This window comes from Ambystoma mexicanum, chromosome 12, assembly GCF_040938575.1.
Source record: "Ambystoma mexicanum isolate Mex_15411 chromosome 12, UKY_AmexF1_1, whole genome shotgun sequence".
Classification (NCBI taxonomy): Eukaryota; Metazoa; Chordata; class Amphibia; order Caudata; family Ambystomatidae; genus Ambystoma; species Ambystoma mexicanum.
In genome coordinates, this window is record NC_090936.1 from 693,930,706 (window position 1) to 693,949,118 (window position 18,413).

At 46.6% G+C, this 18,413-nt stretch overlaps 1 protein-coding gene across 3 annotated transcripts in view; it reads left to right on the plus strand.

Annotated features, from left to right (window-relative positions):
- TRMU (tRNA mitochondrial 2-thiouridylase) overlaps positions 1-18,413 on the plus strand; it is an 852,019-nt gene that overhangs the window by 407,784 nt on the left and 425,822 nt on the right. The window lies entirely within an intron of this gene.

Below are 18,413 nucleotides of genomic sequence, written 5' to 3' on the forward strand. Positions count from 1 at the left end.
ATCTCCTCCTGCCATGCCTGCTGTTTGCTTACAGAGAGGTAACTCAAGAGGGTGTTGGTTTCAGCCCATTTGAGCTACTCTTCGGACATCCCGTGAGGGGGCCCCTTGCCTTGATCAGAGAAGGTTTGGAAGCCACCCCTCCCGGTCCCGCCAAGCAAGTGGGGGACTATGTATTAGGCCTCAGACAGAGGATGACACAGATGATGGGTCAAGCAACGGCGAATCTCAAGGCCAGCCAGGAATTGAACAAATACTGGCATGACCTTAAAGCATCGCAAGTGGAGTGGACTCCGGGACAGGAGGTCCTCGTGATGGAGCCTACCAAGCCTCGGGCATTGGCAGATAAATGGACTGGACCCTTCCGGATAGTCTCCAAGATGGGCGAGGTCAATTATCTGGTTGACATGGGAATCCCAGGGGTAGCCCCATAGGTATTCCATGTTAATAGGCTCAAGCCGTTCCACAGGCGAGCAGAAGTCTCATGTCTCTTGCTGGCTTCAGAGCAAGAAGAGGATGAGAGTGAGCCCCTTCCTGATTTGCTGCATAGCAACCCTCAGGATGGCTCAGTGGAGGGAGTGCAGCTCTCTCCAGATTTGACAACCGAGCAGCAGAGGGCCTGCAGGACTTTGCTCCAGCAGTATGCCTCTCTGTTTTCGCTGACGCCAGGCCTTACAACGTGGTGTAAGCACGAGATTGACACTGGTGACAGCGTGCCTGTCAAAAGCAGGAGCTACAGAATGTCAGATACGGTTAAGAACCACATCCAGGCTGAGGTCGCCAAGATGTTGGATCTGGGTGTTATTGAACCCTCAACCAGTCCCTGGTCCAGTCCCGTGGTCCTTGTCCCCAAGGCAAGTTCCCAGGGCGGTACCAAGGTTTGGAGGTTCTGTGTGGACTACCGAGGAGTCAATGCCGTCACCAAAACTGACATGCACCCATTGCCCCGGGCTGATGAGCTCGTGGACACCATAGGTGCTGCCAAATCTGTGAGCACCATTGACCTCACCTCAGGCTATTGGCAAATAGCTCTGACGGACCATGCCAAGGAAAAGACGGCGTTCTCCACACCAGAGGGACTCTACCAGTTTAGGGTCATGCCTTTTGGGGTAAAGAATGCCCCTGCCACCTTCCAGAGATTTGTCAATCATGCTCTCAGTGGGCTGGAAGCCTTTTGTGTGGCTTATTTAGACAACATTGCCTTCTACAGTGCCACTTGGGAAGAGCACTTGACACATCTGGGTAGAGTGTTGCAGGCCTTAAAAAGGGCTAACCTCACTATCAAGGCCACCAAGTGCCAGATAGCTCAGGGGAAAGTCACGTATCTTGGTCATGAGGTAGGAGGGGGTCAAATCCAACCTCTCCCCAGTAAGGTACAGGATGTACAGGACTGGGAGACTCCCACTGCTCAAACCCAGGTGAGAGCATTTTTGGGTCTCACTGGGTACTATCGCAATTTCATGGCGGACTATGGAACCATAGCTGCACCACTGACAGCTCTGACTTCACCCAAGCAGCCTAGGAAGGTGAATTGGACTGAAGACTGTCAGAGGGCCTTTAATGGCTTGAAAGAAAGTCTGTGTCGGGCACCCGTGTTGTGTGCGCCCGATTACAGCCGACCCTTTATCGTCCAGACGGATGCCTGCGACACCGGAATTGGAGATGTCTTGTCCCAGTTAGATGACAAAGGGAGAGAACATCCTATCATATTTATCAGTAGACAACTCAAGGGTAGAGAACTTAGGTGGGCTACTGTTGAAAAGGAGTGTTTTAGTATAGTTTGGAGCCTTAGGCGTTTTAGGCCCTACCTTACGGGGTCTACCTTCAAGGTCCAAACAGATCATAAGCCCCTAAAATGGCTTATGCAGATGAAGGGTGAGAACCCGAAACTGCTCAGGTGGTCCATTAGCCTGCAAGGGCTAGACTTCACCATAGAGCACAGACCAGGGAAGAGTCACGATAATGCAGATGGCCTTTCCAGAAGGTATGTTGACCGTCTGGATGAGGGTGTCTATCCCGTGGGAGAATAGGCACCCTCCACCTCAGTCTGGGGGGCGCGACTGTGATGCTGGAAATGCATCGGAGGGACAGGGCCTCCGTATCCTTGTCCTTTACAGCTTTTTATTGTGTGTTCTGTCGTGTTTTCCACGCAGGAGTTTGTGTGGGACTCCTGGCGGTGCAGCTCTCTTTCTTTTGGTTTGGTGAACGGACCCGTGGGATACCCTTATGGCACCCATGGGTGGGGGTACAACCCTGTGCCCTTAGTGTATGTTTTTGGGCACCTGTGGGTGGCCCACAGAGCAGGGTATGGGCTGGTGGCAGCTCCATGCTGAATTTGACAGGTGCGCGGAGTATCCTCCATTTTGGGATACCCCGGCCCTGCCATTGGGATCAGTTGATTCCTGATGGAAAACAAGATGGCCCCGGTGGCCTCTTGCTTTCTATTACCCATTACCTTGTTTTCCCAAAGTCCAGGGAAGCCCTGACTCTGTCCCTTCCCCCTGACTGGCTGTTGAGTGGAAATGCCATATATGGTGTTGTTGTGAAGACCCGGCCAGACTAGCTGGAGCCTTCCCGGTGATGTATGTTGTGGGTACCTCCTGTGGGTGGGACCTGGGTGAATAGAGTGTGTGACGAATATGCATTCTGTGTTGTGGGTGTCAAGTATCTGGTGGTTGACACAATGACTGAGACAACCCTGCCCGAAACCGGTATGAATGCAGCTTGGAGTGTTGAATGGCTCGGTACTTGTCCCAATACACATAACTTGTTGTGAGTGTCTGGAGAGAAGTGAATGTCCTGAATACCTTGTGTGCCTGATTGGCTGCCTGCCTGCATGAATGCCCATAGTTGTGATTGGATGCTTGAGTGTGACCCAGCGGAATTAATGGGAGATCAACAGTATATCTGGGGACCTCTGACTGCTAGGAATCGTGTTCAGAAGCTGAAGTCCACTACGAAGAGCAACTGGATTAACTGAAATTTGACCTTGAAGCCCTGCTGGACGAGAAGAATTGCTGTTGCTCGCTTTCACAATCTGAAAGCTGTTGTGCCTCCAAGGACTGACCCAGAGAGGACCTGGTAAGGCGCCCTCTTCCCGAGCTACGAGGGACCATCGTGCACAGCTGATCTTTGCCAACGCTCCTTGGTAGACAGACCTTCGACAGGCTGCCGACCCGATACGGGGACTACTGCGGAACTCCAAGGAGAAGCACTCGGACTGTTGTCCGCCACTGTCGACGACCGCCGTCGCCGACCGGAGCCGCCGTGTTCCCGTTTGCCTAAGAACTTCCATTGATCATCGGACGCTCTCATCTGCATCGCCACCCGCTTGTCTCCCGCTGGAGAAGGCCCGACCGTCGACGTGCCGTAGAGCATCCACCGGTGGGTTTCCAGCCACCGACAGACCGCAGAGACGCCGACGACTCGACGCCCTTGCTGGGCCACAGTTCTTCATCATCTCTTTGCGGTCCAGAACTATCGTCACCGAGGTGCCCCGCACGCCTCTTCCTTGCAGGACGCCGATGCTCTGTCATCGACGAGCACCGCTAGGAATGAAGCTGCCACTTCCTTTCCGTAGTTCACCCTGTTCACCGTTGGACGTTCGACGACCCGTGTCTCCCGCCTTAAAGGGAGGGCACTCAAGAAGGGCCGTCGTTTCCCGACACCGAACGCCAAGTTCCCCGACACCTCTCGACGATCGGGGGCTCCCGCCTGAAAGGGAGGCACTCGAGAAGGATCGGTCGATGCATCGTCGGAGAACTCTACTTCACCAGGTACATTGGGGGGGTAAAACCTTAATAGGAAGAAGTAAGAATATCGGACAATATATGGACTGGGCTTGTGCTATATATCTTTATTTATAGGTTGCCCAGGTGGGGGGGATCTCCACACAGAATTGTGCCTAGTGGTAGGGGTCAGCATTCTGCCTATTGTTTCAACCATCTTAAGTTCCTGCCTATCTCTATTGCTGGTTTACTCGTTATTGATCTGTGTGACATTGTAACTGTACAGTTGATGCACTTTAATGAGGTTTGATAACATTAGTTAGCCGGTCAAGTGGCACAGCGAGTAGAGCGCCCGCTTTGACACCCGTGCAGAGCCTGTTAACGCAGGTTCGAATCCCGGCAGGGCCAAACTCAGCCTTTCATCCTTCCGAGGTCGATAAATGAGCACCACACACCGTGGGTAATAATAAGCAGCGCTCAGATACCTGAGGGTTTGTAGCGCTATATAAAAGCCTAATTATTATTATTATTTATTATTAGTGGTACCACTCTAGACGTCTATATATTTATCATTATTGACTTCCAAGTACAAAGTGCGTTATTGTGATCGTGTACATACCTTTGAATATTAATTATATAAAGACTGTGTTTTCAGTAATACAGTGTGTGGACATTCCTTTGTGGGGGTTCGGGGACTACACTGTACTTAAGAACCAGCCCGCATCACCTCCTGAGAAGCTAGGCCTTGATTGCTCGTCCATTGCTACCGTAATAGAGAATCTTGGCTGGGGTCTTCTGTGCCTCACCTCTACCATATAGAGAGCGGAAGTACAGACACCCCCTACCAGTCTTTACACCTTGATCAACCATCTCATTGCTCAAATGGGTCTTCATGTAAAAAACTAGCTCCCCATAATATCTGACTGTTATGCTTTTCAAACTATGAGAGGCTAATATGGTGCCTTTTAGTTTGCAGTTTCATTTGTGGTTAATCGATGGCTCTCTGGGACTTTTACATTTCCCTTGCTCTTGCTTTAGACTGAAGGTCCCGAAGGGGACAGGCACTATGCATCACTCAGTCAAATTACTAAATTCGTGTCCTGTGTATGCATACCTTGCAGCGAAATATGAGAACAATCCAAAAGTGTTCTTTGTAAAATATTTAGAAAAAAGTTAAATGTGTTGAACAACAGTCATCAATTATAGAAATATTTATGCAACCAAGAGAAAGCACATTGGGGTCATTACGACCCAGGCGCAAAGGGATACCGGGCTCCGGTAATGACACCGGTGCCGGTAATCCCTTTGCGCCCTATTCCGAGGTCCCTTTGCGGGTCCTTCCTTAACGCCTGGTTTTAGCAGGCATTAAGGACGGGACCCGCAAAGGGATACCGGGGTCAATAACGGTACCGCAATTTGCGGTACCGTTATTGCCGCCTTCCTCCTTCCCATTGAGCCATATGGGGACTCAAATGGGAATGGGGAATGGCATTTCAAATGGGGACTTACCGGTCCCGCAAAGGGCGGGATGGACCGGTAAGTCCCCATACCACCACGCCAAGCAATCACCAATGGAACTGATTCAAATTCTATGTGCAAGAAGGGGGCGGGGCTAAAAGGTTTTTAAGGATTGCCCATTTGGTGAAAGATTAGTTGGAGACCCGGCTCCATAGGATTGTGATGGGCAGACAGGGTCGTCATTTCACCAAAATGCCAAGGGTTGCGGAAGTCACATCACATGACCCTTGACCCCTGATGACATCACAGGAAGTGATGTCATTTGACCCCACCCCAAAGTGATATCGCGAGGAATGATGGAACACGACCTTTCACCTGTTGACAAAACAGGAAGTGGCATCACATAGCATTGTACACTACGAAAAATATGGTTGTGATATCATTATAATGTGATGTACATTTCATACAAGAATGGATCGCCAAATGTCTCGTTAAGATCAGTGTGTATAGGCCCATATTACCCAATTACTGTGAATGCAAGCAGACATCCATGACCAAATGATAATGATGTGTTATTATACAGCACTTACGCTTAAGCGCGTTAAATATAAAAAATATACACCCATTATCACCCAACCTGTGCCGGTACTCATTTATCCATCTCCAACGGATGAAAGGCTGAGTTGAGGTGTTTAAGAACAGACTAAATCAGTGACTCACCCCCTGAAGTGTGCCTGAAATAAACCTTTAATGAGTCTAAAAATTATTGTATAGAATTCCAGAAAGACACATTATTTAGTATTCCTCCTATTCTTTTTTATTTAGGGTCAGTGCTGAAAGTGTTAGACTTGTGGCACTCCTGTTCTTATTTTTCTTCTTTTTTTTTAAGGGGCCTGAACAAGAAAGCCAGCCACTCCAGAAGTAAAGAGCCATATGGTGCTGGCCACAGCCCAGGAGCTTGCATTACGAAAAAACCCAAAAGAAAATGTTTTATTTTTTTATTTTTAGAGGTCGCAAGGGAGACCTCAGAGGTCACAGTTGCGACCTTTGGCGACCCCTAAATGACATCCCTGTGGGCAGAACCAATGGAGGGGCAGGGCAGGAACAGGATAAGGAGAGCATGAAAGACCCAGAGAAGCACACAAAGGTGTTCAGATGAGGTCAGGATGTGTGGAGAAAGACCAACCGTTCAATAGGTGGGCGGAAGGTGGAGCAGAGTGCTGAGGAGTTTTTGGTGATGTTGGAGGTTATTACAGGTGAGGGAGTGGTACCAAGTTAGGAAGAGTGGTTGTGAGAGTAAATGTAGTAGGGACTGGGAGCAGGCGCGCAACACCATTGAGCTGCTCTGGCTTCAGCCCCTCCTCCCCCTCTCCCCTGAAATTTGAGCTGAGGGGGTGGGGCTTTTTGTTAGAGAGGGGAGAGAAGCCTTTACAAAAATCGGTGGCTTTAAAGTGTTACTGTGTTCGCACAGAAACATTTGCACAAACGCAACAAAACTTTAAAGCTGCTAGTTTCAGGAAAGACTTCCATCACTGCACTGCCTTACAAAAATGAAATGCACACACCAGCCCCTTTCCCACGGATGTAAGTGAACATATTACGTTATATGTTCTTTCACATCCGAAGGGAGGGGGCTAATGTGTGCACTTGAATTTTTGTTATGTAGAGAGGCCAGGGAAGCCTTGTCTGAAACTGGCAGTGTTAAAGGGTGTTGCGTGATAGCTCATTAGGTATGTGTGCAAGGAGTGTGCAGCTCTCGGAAGATAGCTTGGGAGGATAGCTCAAGGGTAACGTGCTCGCCTTGGAAGCAAGACGACACAGAGCACCACAGGTTTGATCAACGGGTACGCCCTTAGAAACCTCTGGGTATTAAGCGCGCTATAAATTATCTCATATCATATATCATTATGTAATGTATGTGTGAATGAGTGTATGATAAATGGGGGACTGGGTGCGCATGTAAATGAGCGAGTATATAATCAATGTGGTGTTTAAATGAGTGAGTAAATGTGTAAGTGTGTGTGTGAAAGGGCTCAAGTCGAGGTTACATGTGGGTGGACGGAGCCCCCTAACTTTCAGAGGGCACCTTGATATGCTAATTTCTAAAGACACCACATTCAATTGGTATGTTAATGAGTCCCTCCACTTTTTCTTTTAGGACTTTATCCCTAGTGTGTGTATATATGAGTGCGCTTATGCGTAATGCTGGATGGAGTAGGAGCTCATTCTTGCTGCTAGAGGATGGGAGTTGGGGGTGTGTGTTAGTTGGTAGGAAAGGGACAGGTGGGGAAAGGGGATATATGGGCTCTCTGCCAGACAACCCTTGGGGTAGAACATAGACGGGTGGACATTCTGTTTGCCCTGCCCAGTTTCTGAAGTGGCCCCACCCATCACCAGTTAACTCCCGCCAACATGTAGATTTTGTTGCATTCCTGACTGGGAGAGATGGGGGGGTGAGAGTGAGAGGAGGGCGTAGGTGTGGCAAATTAGAGATGGGAGTGGAGAGAGCATTGAAACAACAGATGAAAGAGAAAGAGAGGGGATGCAGGACTAGAGAAGGAGGGAAAGTCGTGAGTAGGATGAGCAGGGAGAGAAACAAATCGAAGCCAGTGTAAGATGGAAAAGAACAGTGTGGTTTGAGTTGGCACAAATAACATCCTTTTTGGAAAATCACCTTGAGGAAATATTTTGAGTAGGGAGCCCATAGGAGGCTCCAAATGGAGTATATTAGAGAAGGCCACAGCTTTTACACCCTCACCTACGTTTTAGACAGTACGGGTTACCTGTCATTAGGCTTAAAGATCCATTCTGAGGTTAGGGAATCTTTGCCTAGGGGGGGCCATCCCTTATAGCGAAACGGCCTTGAATATTTCGAGAAAAACATGTTTGTCTCGAGAAAATAAAGACCCTTGTATCATCCTTTGTAATCTGGGAGTTTTTTATGCCATCTGTTATACTCTCAGTAAAACGGCATGCAAGAGGACTAAAGAATCAGTTCTGATTTAACCAAAGTATCTGGCTAAACAAGTTTGACTACGTTTATCTGCCGTAATAGTAATTGCCCAGCCTTCACGATTTCTCAGGTTGTCTTGACAGACCTATATGACAGGTTCAGTAACTTTTCCGTGCATCTACGTCCGTTGGCACAGTGGGGGAAAACTGGGACTTTGACGTTTTTAACAACCTTTTAACGCAGTGCATCATTATACTAATACTCAGCCAATGCTAACTGCCATGTTTAACAAGTGCCTTACTGCAATTGCTGCGTGAGCCCTATATTCTAATGTGAATGTCCTAACCTCAATGGCTTTACTGCCTAGTACCTGACGGAGCTCGCTTCCACAGTTCTCCTCTCTGACATTGTTCCCTTTTGGTGTATAGATGCGTGTTTCAGAATGCCACTTTCCTAGGCAAGGTAATTTTAGAAGATGGAAGTTGTTATATAATAAGCGGGCTTGCATGCCCTGAGCCATGTGTGAACTGTAGAAATGCTTGAACAGCAACACTCAAAATGAATCACTGTATGTCTTCCAAACTGATCATATCTTCCTGAGCATCAAAACGCACCTGTGCCTAAGACTTATATGCTGAGACCCTGTCCTTGCACCTGAAACATTTTCTCCCCAATGTCTTGCAATGTCTGAAATCTCCCTCTCTATTGAAAGGCATGGGTACCCTCAGGTATACATTTCGGTAACTGGAGGAAAGGGGGGTTGCTGTGCCAAGTTCGTTTGTTGTTGGGTTGTTGTTCATCCTGTATATGCTGCTTTGCTGATTTCCAGAGGATTGGTGAACAACCCTTAATGGCATAGTCTGTGGCTATTTTTCCACAACAAGATTGATGCCTGCGATGTCGGATTCCTGCTGCCAAACTCAGGGGTCGCCAGACGCAACTCCCAGTGATCCTCGTGGGACCAGGTAAGACTATTTCGTCAGTCGGGAGAAATGGCAGGCGTGGCTGGGGATCCAGAGGAGTAGACAGAACAGATGTGGTAGAAGAGCCGACTGAAATTCATGGGTTGGTGAGTGCAGTTAATTGCGTTGCTGTTCGTCATGTTTTGTGTATTATTGTCTGGAAACTAGTTGGTATGAAAAACCTGAAATCTGGAATCTGCCTGGTTGTCCTAGGACATGGGAGGGGTGGTACCCTGCCTATGAACAAGCCTGATCTGATCAGAGTTACTAAAAATTAAAAGCGGTTGGCCACCGCAGTTAAAAGTATTGGTGAAGCAGAGCATCCATGTTCCCTACAGACTTAAGATAACATAAGGCCGCTATGAATGGGTCAAGAGTAAGGGTCGTACACACAGGTTTATTTTGACCTTTATAAGCTTTTATTTTAGAAAAAGAGGTTGAAAGAAAACCTCCCTTTCCCTATAGCTATGAGGGCTTTCCCTGACTGAAGCATAATAACTAGTGTCCCAGTCAGGATGTCCAAAAGTAAAAGTCCTCTGTCCTCTGACCCTCACATTCTGAACTAATCGTAAAGTGAAAGGGTAAATATTCTTTTGGCTGCATCCTGCAGCTATACTTTGCAAGTTCAACTTCAAGTTCAAAAAGGGTGCAAAAAGGAAACAAAAGACCAATGTTCCACAAGGATATGAAAGGGGTTACCTTCACTTAGAATTTCCAAAGTTCCTTTACAATACATTCTCAATATATTAACAGATCTTCACATCTTTCTTTTGGTTTCCCAATGTTGCCACACATTACATATATTTCTTTTCCTTTCGCTCACAAAGCTTCCAGCATTAAGGTATTGCTTCTCCTCTCTTGACAACCGTAAGCTTCAATATCTTAGTTTACGTAGCTCACAACACCAAGAGATTGATCTCTCCTCCCTTTGGTAATCACGGGTTATAGTTCTGCACAAAGTTCAACTCTCAATATTCATGCCACAAAGAGATTGTTCTTCCTCTCTTAAAGAACAGAACTACCTCTCTCTTGTTCGCAAGCTTCTCAAGGTTAAAAGATTGCTTCTCCACTCTTGATAGATGGTTCAATTGTGTACAGTTTTAGTTTTCCAAAAAAACAGACCTGGTGTACTCTTCTGCCAGGTTTTATTCAAGCATCTTGGATCATACTTCTTCAAAACAATGTACCTGGTATACTCTCCTTCCAGGTATTACTAAAGTTTACTTGTATAATATACTGCACAGTCTTATATTCTCTTCACCAGCCTGGTATACTCTCCTGCCAGGGCTTTTCATATGCATAGTTCTTTTAATTAGCGTGCAAGTGCCTGACTCGCCTTCAATGTGCCTGGTATACTCTCCTTTCAGGACTTGCCAGACTTCATATAGTTTTCCCTTTTGCCAATATTGGGTCTCTGACATTTCCCTTTTGGTTGTTGTCAATGCTTGTTCTTGTTTGTTACTTCCCCTGCTTGGGATTCCCTGCTTTTCCCAGTTTCTTGCGTGCAATATATTTGTTTGCTTATACGTTCCAGCTCCCTTGTTCTTGAACTCTGAAAACCACCTACCCTGCTCAATCGCTATGTGGTTCATGCAGCAAAGCGCCCCTGTTTCTCCCTTTGCTTGCCTGGGCTCACCGGTAGTTCTTGGCTGCTTCGGCATCCTCCATGGGTGGCGTTCACTGCAGTGGTGTTCCTTCTCTTCGCGTCTGCATCTCGTGTACTCCCTGGGCTTCTCATCGCTCTGGCATTCATGGTGGATCCTCCACTGCTCTGTGTCCCAAGACAGCAGTCTTCCCAGTCTCTAGTCTCTTCCGCCAGCGTGCTCCCGACCGCTCTTCTGCTCTGCTTCACGCCACCACCCTTCTTTCCGAAGCTCATCAGGAAAGGAGGTTCTCCATCTTCCTTCTTGGTTCTAAGTTTTAATGTTCCCAGTACAGGCCACATGCTCAGAATGACTAGACTGCATTGCATGCTTCCTGCTGTTGTTAATCTGCATTACTCTTGACCTCTTCTTCATCCCAGCATTTCAGAGGGATCATTATATATTAGCTTATGGCCTTCAATATTCTCGGATATACAGTATGCCATGCACGGTGAAAATGGATATACTGTTTTATTATTATTAGCCCTTTCACGGGAGGGTAATACTAGGTGTTTTCCATGTCGAACCACCTCTACTCTCCTGAGGTTGGTCTTCCCTCATGTGGTTCTCCCAGAGATAGCCACCCCCAGGGTTGGCGTCAACAAGTTTCTGCCCTACCCTGGCCACATGGTGGAGTCAGTCACGGCTTTGTCAGATTTGTCACACCGCACACACGGGCAGAGTAGAGTAGTATAAATCAGGAGCCGGAATTAATGTGTCTTGCATGAGTGTGAAGAAAAATGTTTGGATAAGAGCCCAGTACTTGTCTTGTCTCACCTTTCTCCTGTCACTTGAAACCCTGTATATGCAACCCAGTTGCGACCCCAACTTGTGCATTCACCCTCTCTTCTATCCTGGTACAGGAGCTGTGACTGGCTTTGTTTCTCCAGCCTATGTGTCTTGTCTTCAACCCTTCCCGAACCATATCTCTGGGAAGCTGAATACCGCTCTGTATTGGGTTACTGTAACAGGAAGTATAGACGGTGAATCAGCAGTCATCTGGCCTACATCAGGCCCCGCCAGCATTCCCCAGACTGCACCGAAGCACAAGGGCATCCAGCCTCTTTCCTCACCTGCACAACGTGGCAGCACTGAGGCAGACTCTTGAGGCATATTTGTATTTAATTCCCACTTGAGGGTTTGGTTATCAGCGGTGAGTGGAGGCCGCAGTGAGTACTTCCATTCAATTCTGCAGCATTGCTCTGAACAAGCGCTGAATTTACACATATGCCTACTTCGAGTACGCGGGCACTCACTACGGTCCAAGATTGCCACCCTGCTCGGCACCGGAGTGCCTCTGGAGGTAATCCTGGCAACTTTGTCGCGCTACACCTGATTGGCTGGGCACACCAGTTTTCTGTCCAATAGGAAGCCGGCAGGCGAGGAAGCAGGCCCCCGGCACAAAGGCCCACATCAGGCCCCTGTCTGTCCCTGTCCGGCCCTTGGAGGGCTCGGAAGGCCCCTCTCTTTTTCCTCCACAAGCATGGAGCAGCCGACAGGTAGACAACTTGTTACAACACAAACTCGGGCTGGAATTCACTGCAACGAAAGTGATTGTTGCCATTCCGCGCTAAGACCCTCAAATGATCTTGTTTTAACAGCAATAGTAAAAGTCCATAAGTCTTTATATACAGTGCAGATTGCACTGGTCTCATGTGTAAATCTGGTTTATTCGCACAGCCAATATGTGTTTTTATGATGAATCTGTTCAAATTGTAACGTGTAATTGTACTTGCATGAAAGATCTGGCAGTTCACTATAGTGAACAACTGATACATGTTGAATCCTGGTCAGGGTCGAACAATGGGCATGTCCAAATTTAGACTAACGTCCTTGTCCAGTGTTTGACTTGCCCATTTACGATCGTCATTATGACGTTTGTTTGCCACATGAAAGCTTCAATATGATGCCTTTGAAATTTAACAGTTCTTGGCAACTATCAACCTATATACTATCAAGATTTCTCATATCAGGAGACCTGACCTTTACAGTAATTTTACTATGACCAATAGTGATTAGCGGAAAGTATAGGTCCAGGATGATTTGGTTATCCTATTTTATTTCTTGTCCTCTAGGAGTACATACTGGTACTTATCTGGAACCTATTCATATTGCCTACTAATTGTGACTAGTATGTTATCTGTTGCGACTCCAACACTCATCCGGTCCATCTGCAGGATTTTAACATTTGAAGCTAATGGTATTTAGCAATTGGCTCACACCTTATAATGGACCAGTCATTGCAACTAAATATGTATCACTTTTAGCTATCATCCTGCCTTTTCTAAGAGGTTCATAACATAGGACTCATCAGAGATAGAACAGATTTCATAAGACTCAGTTTTCTATTTGCATGGGTATCCTGTGTTTTCTTTTTCATTTCTTTTATTTTTGGCACAGCCGCACATAATGCTATTTAAGAGCACCAACACATGAATACAAGTGTTCTCCCATTGAGAGCTTGTGTTAACTTTGTGGAGTTCCAATTGCTGTGGAACGTCCCAGCATGACGTCCAAATCAAGATTGTGTGCACCGTCTTGATTGCAACTAACTTAGTGGTCTAACATGATTTTTTGTTGCATTCACGCATGCGCGTGGTGTCACGCGCTGCGTGTGACATCACACGCATTTTTTACCTTATGTAATCAGTGACAATATGGCGCTGTGTGTGCTTTTCTGGACACCACATGGGATTGAGCCCGCTTCCAATTTGCCCTAATATAGGTAAGATAAGATGCTCAAGTTGATAATCATTTTGCTCACAAGGGCATTCCATACATTGGAGCCTTATGAGTTTATTTTCGTAATGATTTTCTGGTATCTGTATTTGGATAACTGTAGAGTCACTACGGCTATGTGCACCGGAATTATTTTGACAGTTGTGGAACCGTAGCATAATAGAGAGTCGTCAATTGAAGACCATTCAAATAATTGATAGACAGTTGATGCATTTCATCCATAGATAAGTAAGATGCAGAATTTAGGAGATGCTTTAAAGGTTGGAGCAAAGTTTGATGGGTTTTGATTGAAATATTGATCATCTTTATAGAGGGTTACTGTCTGGGAAAATTACCCATAACTGTATACAAGCAAGACTGTTCACAAGGACTAGCAGAAGAAAGTTTCCAAGATTGGATAATATAGTTGGTGAGTTTGTATTCTAGACAAAGCAAATGATTTTTTGCATGTGCCATGGAAGCTTTTAGCACTGCGCATACACATTTTTAGTGTCCTCATTTTTTTTAAACCCCTTTTAGAGGCTAGGAGACTTGTGGCTTCCTACTTGAAGGATATATATCGAGCCAATCCTGGTTAATTGCTTGGCACTGTCCTCACCAGGGTAAGTTCATAATTGATTACCGACAACAGTCTGAGTACAGGAGTTTTTTAGACAGAAGATTCTTTGTTGTTGAAGTTGGGTATGCTTACACAGACATTCTTATTTCCCCCGTCTAGATTTAGGAGCAGACTACTCTTATTATCGGGAAATCGCTTAAATGAGCATAGAGGTTTTGGCCACCTGGTTGCATACGGGTGCAGTGCCTTACGGTTTTTGGTCACTCTTGTTGGCTCAGTCAACAAGTCATGAGCACATATCGTGTGATTTCACATTTATTGATAAGGTAGCTCCAGGTAATATAGGTAACACTCACCTATGCCCAAGGGTCACATGAGCCTCTGTTACTGATACAACTGGCAGTTCACTCATGCAAACATTTTTAAGAAGTAACTCTTGGACGTTATGCAGGTTGTAATATTTATATACAATAGGGTTAGTACCCTTGAAGACAACAGGTCTAACTATGTAGACTTTCATCATACAATGTTGTTGAATATTGTGTTTTTTTGTCTTATCTCCCCTGTAAAAGTTCACCCATCCTGATATTCTTTCACTGAATGGTATGTAACCATCTCTATGCAACTTGTTTCTGACACTAAATGTTTCTATTTTTGTATTTTTATTGTCTATCCATGCTATATGGTAATGTTTTGGTAATCACATTTGGATGCATTATTCTTTTGTACAACATGTGTGTTTTATGGTACAACAGCCTTGAAGACGACCGACTGGTCGAAAACATGGGTCAGCTGTGCGAATAAATCAGATTTAACACATGAGACCAATGTGATCTGCACTGTATATAAAGACTTATGGACTTCTACTATTGCTGTTAGGGCAAGATAATTTGAGGGTCTTAGCACGGAACGGCAAAAATCACTTTCATTGCACGTCTTTACAGGAGGGTCAAGGGGACCTCCTTTCCTGATCCTGCTGCACTTGACCCTTTTTTATAGCTGGGAAGACAAGTGCATCTGGTTCCGGTTGCTCCCAACAGTGTTTTCCATTGGAATTCACTACACCCTGCAGATTACCTGTGAGTAATGACTAAGCATTAGGGACTGCCTTGTCACTAATCCTTAAAAGGCGTTGAACCACTTTGTGCCTACAAAACTCCCCCTTCGTTGCCTTACTTATTATCCCTCATTCCTACCAACATCACAATTTGTCCTTTGAAAAGTTGTGCTGGCAATTTTGTTTTTGTGGGTTCCGAGTATCCTGAATCAAAATTGAAATCAGGTGCCCTTAAATCTGTGCTGCCAAATGCTTTGTGTGCTTTGATTTTCTTCCTTCTTTCCCCTACCACTATGGCACTCACCATCTCCCCCATCATTTCTAAATGCTATACTATCACCTATCCTCCCTCTCCCACAAAGTCTGGAAGAAAAAAAGCATACAGAAAGATATCCTGGCCACTAACCTGGCCTACCCTTCACAGACACCTATGTCAGCGCAACCTCCAGACAGGTCTTTACTGATATCCTCTTTTCTGTCCCCTCTGCAGATCTGTGGACTCCTCATCTCATCTCTCCTCTCCCTCTCCTCTTACATCCTCACCCATTAATGTTGGCACCAAATGGGATGTCCTCTTGGCGGGCTTCACATCATCCAGGTGCATCATTAATGCCTAACACACTGGCACTATCTTGGTTCAGGGTCCTCAACCTAAACTCCTCCTCTTTGACCAGCACCTGCCATCCTTCATTAACTTCCTCCCTATTCCTGCTACTCCTTCGTCCACCCTTTCTGCCCCCCCGACTGCTGTACCACGCCCCTGTACTCCTCCTCTGAAAACATTAAAAGGTGGAGATCTCTTGCACCTAGCCAAGCTTAATGCGTGTTCAGCCATCAAACACTCTGCTGACATCTGCCCCTTTCTTGAAGACCTTGACCCTGATATTCTTGCTCTTACAGAGACATGGTTCTAGGCGAGCTCAGTCACTGCTTTTGACTCCCTTCTCCCTGATGGCTGTAAGGTCCTCTACAAGCCTTGGCCTAACCGTGCAGGTGGTGGAGTTGCTCTTATCTTTGAGTGGGTCTCTTCTTCCCTCATACCCACCCAGCCTTATTCTTCCTTCAAAAGCCTAGTTTGCAAGTTGGCCACCTCTCCCACCTCCTCTTTGTCTCTTGCCACCATCTACAGGCCACCTGGCTCTACCACACTTTTCCTCTCTGAACAGGCTGATTGCACCTCCTCTCTCCACACAACTACCACTAAACTCCTTCTCATGGGCCATTTTAACATCCACCTTAACCCCTTAACCTTGTCGTCCACTCTCTTCCATGACCTGTGCACCTCACTCTCCCGCTCCATTCTCCCTCTCCAGTCTCCCTTCTGGTCCTACCCACTCGGCTAGACACTCTATTGATGCCTTCATCCACACAGATCTTTCACTCTCCTCCTCACTGATCCCCTCAATCTCCTGATCAGACCACTCTCTGCTCTCCTCTCACCTGGGTCCTCTCTGCCCACTGACCGTGCCACCCCCAGCCATGCCAACCTCGTTCACAAACATCCATCCGATGAAACAAGTCTCAGTTGCTGCCATCACATCTACCTTCATTTCCCCCTCTCCCCACTCTGGACTCTACCTCTGACTCTGCTCTCAGCAACCTGCATCTTGCCATTACCAATACCCTTGACATTCTTGCCCCAGTCATGAGTATCCGCCTGAAACATGCCTCCAAGCGTAACACCTGGTGCGACTCTGAACTTGCAGCCCTGAAACAAAAGTGCAGAGCTGCAGAATGTAAGTGGCAGACCTCAGGCTCACCCTCTGACAAACTGGCCTGTCACTGATCCAGAGGCAATACAAACTCTACATCCTGTAAGGCAGGTATGGTATCAAAGTAAGACAGACACAAGTGATCACAGTTCAAGGGTGATTATTAAACTGTAAAGTGGCTGAGGTAAACGGCTAATCTAAACCTAAATCTAAGATGGGAGCAAGCTACGACCATCAAATCATGATAATACAGTCCTAGTGGTGTCTAGTAAAATATAAGGGCCTATACAAAAAAAATATATTCTTACCAATCCTTACTGCTGTGCTACAAAAGAGTGTGGGATAATATTCACAAGAAAAGAAAAAAGTGGTCAGAAAATGATAAATCAGGATGTTATGGCTGGGTTCTCCTTTCCACATGTTTTTAGCACAGGACAAGGCGGGACTCTTGAGCAAAGCACACTCCTGGGCTTCTCTGGCACAAGCTCACAGTTCCTTTTCTCAATATCAGGACCTGCTGTGTTCAAGTCTCTCACATGCAAAGTGTTTTGCTTCAGAGGGCCTGATATACCAAAACAAAAGTTCCTTCACTTAATCATCACGGTGGGTGATTACCCTTCACCCTTGGATCTCCCTCAGCCGGGCTCCAATCCATTTCTCAGTTGTCAGCATCCTTCAGTTGGTTTTAGACGTTAACACACTTGCCAATTGTAAACAGAGACTTCCGAAGGGCGATCACGTCTAGCGAATCACTCTGTTAGCTTGTGGCAAGTGTTTGTTTTGCAAATTTATTGTTCACGCAGCATTCCCCTCAGCCGGGCGCAAACGCAGGTTTTACAAATTCTCTCAATCGGCTCAGTCTTGCAATCGTCAAAAACTTCTTTAACGTATCAAGGTCTTTCGATTGTACAAGGAAATTTAGCTTGACCCTTGTATGACCACCTTGACACTTCATGTCAGCCTTCCCTATGGCCTCTTGGTATTCGGAATTTCCGATACTTTTGTAGTTTTCACATTCTCTTTGTTTAGGAGAGGGGTACCAGCTAGAGATCTTTGAATGAGCGCCCACGTGGCGTCTGGCCACTCTATCTCTGGTACCAAGTTTGTTCAAAAACAAGACCTTTGTCCATTTATCTTCCTAACGTCGCCACTGCAACCTTGTTGCCAGCACAGTCGGGTCCCCTATCAGGTTGTTCTGACTCACCAGCTGTGCTGAACTCGTTGGCGTTTCTTCTGCCGTTGGTGTCAAGGACGGTACCACAATGGCAACCACGTCTCCCCACCCTGGCTATCAGTGCGGGAGGGTTCCATGTATTGCTGACATCCATCACACCATTCACCAGCTGCAATTCCCGGTCTTATGTTTTCTTCGTCGGAGGCTTCGTGGACCTGAGTTGAAAAGGGCAAGGGCAACTCCCTCCTTGACGTCCCTCCAGGTCTCGCCGCCTTTCTCCTCCGTTTGAACTGCCGTCCTGGATTAGCTGCTTCCTCGTGTGTTTGGCCTTGCTCACAGTGAGCTTTCATGCTCTGCCTTTTATCCCTATGGGGAAGGGAAAGGGCAGTCAGGTGTGTAGTTGTCCGCAATTGCCTGACTCCGCCTGACCG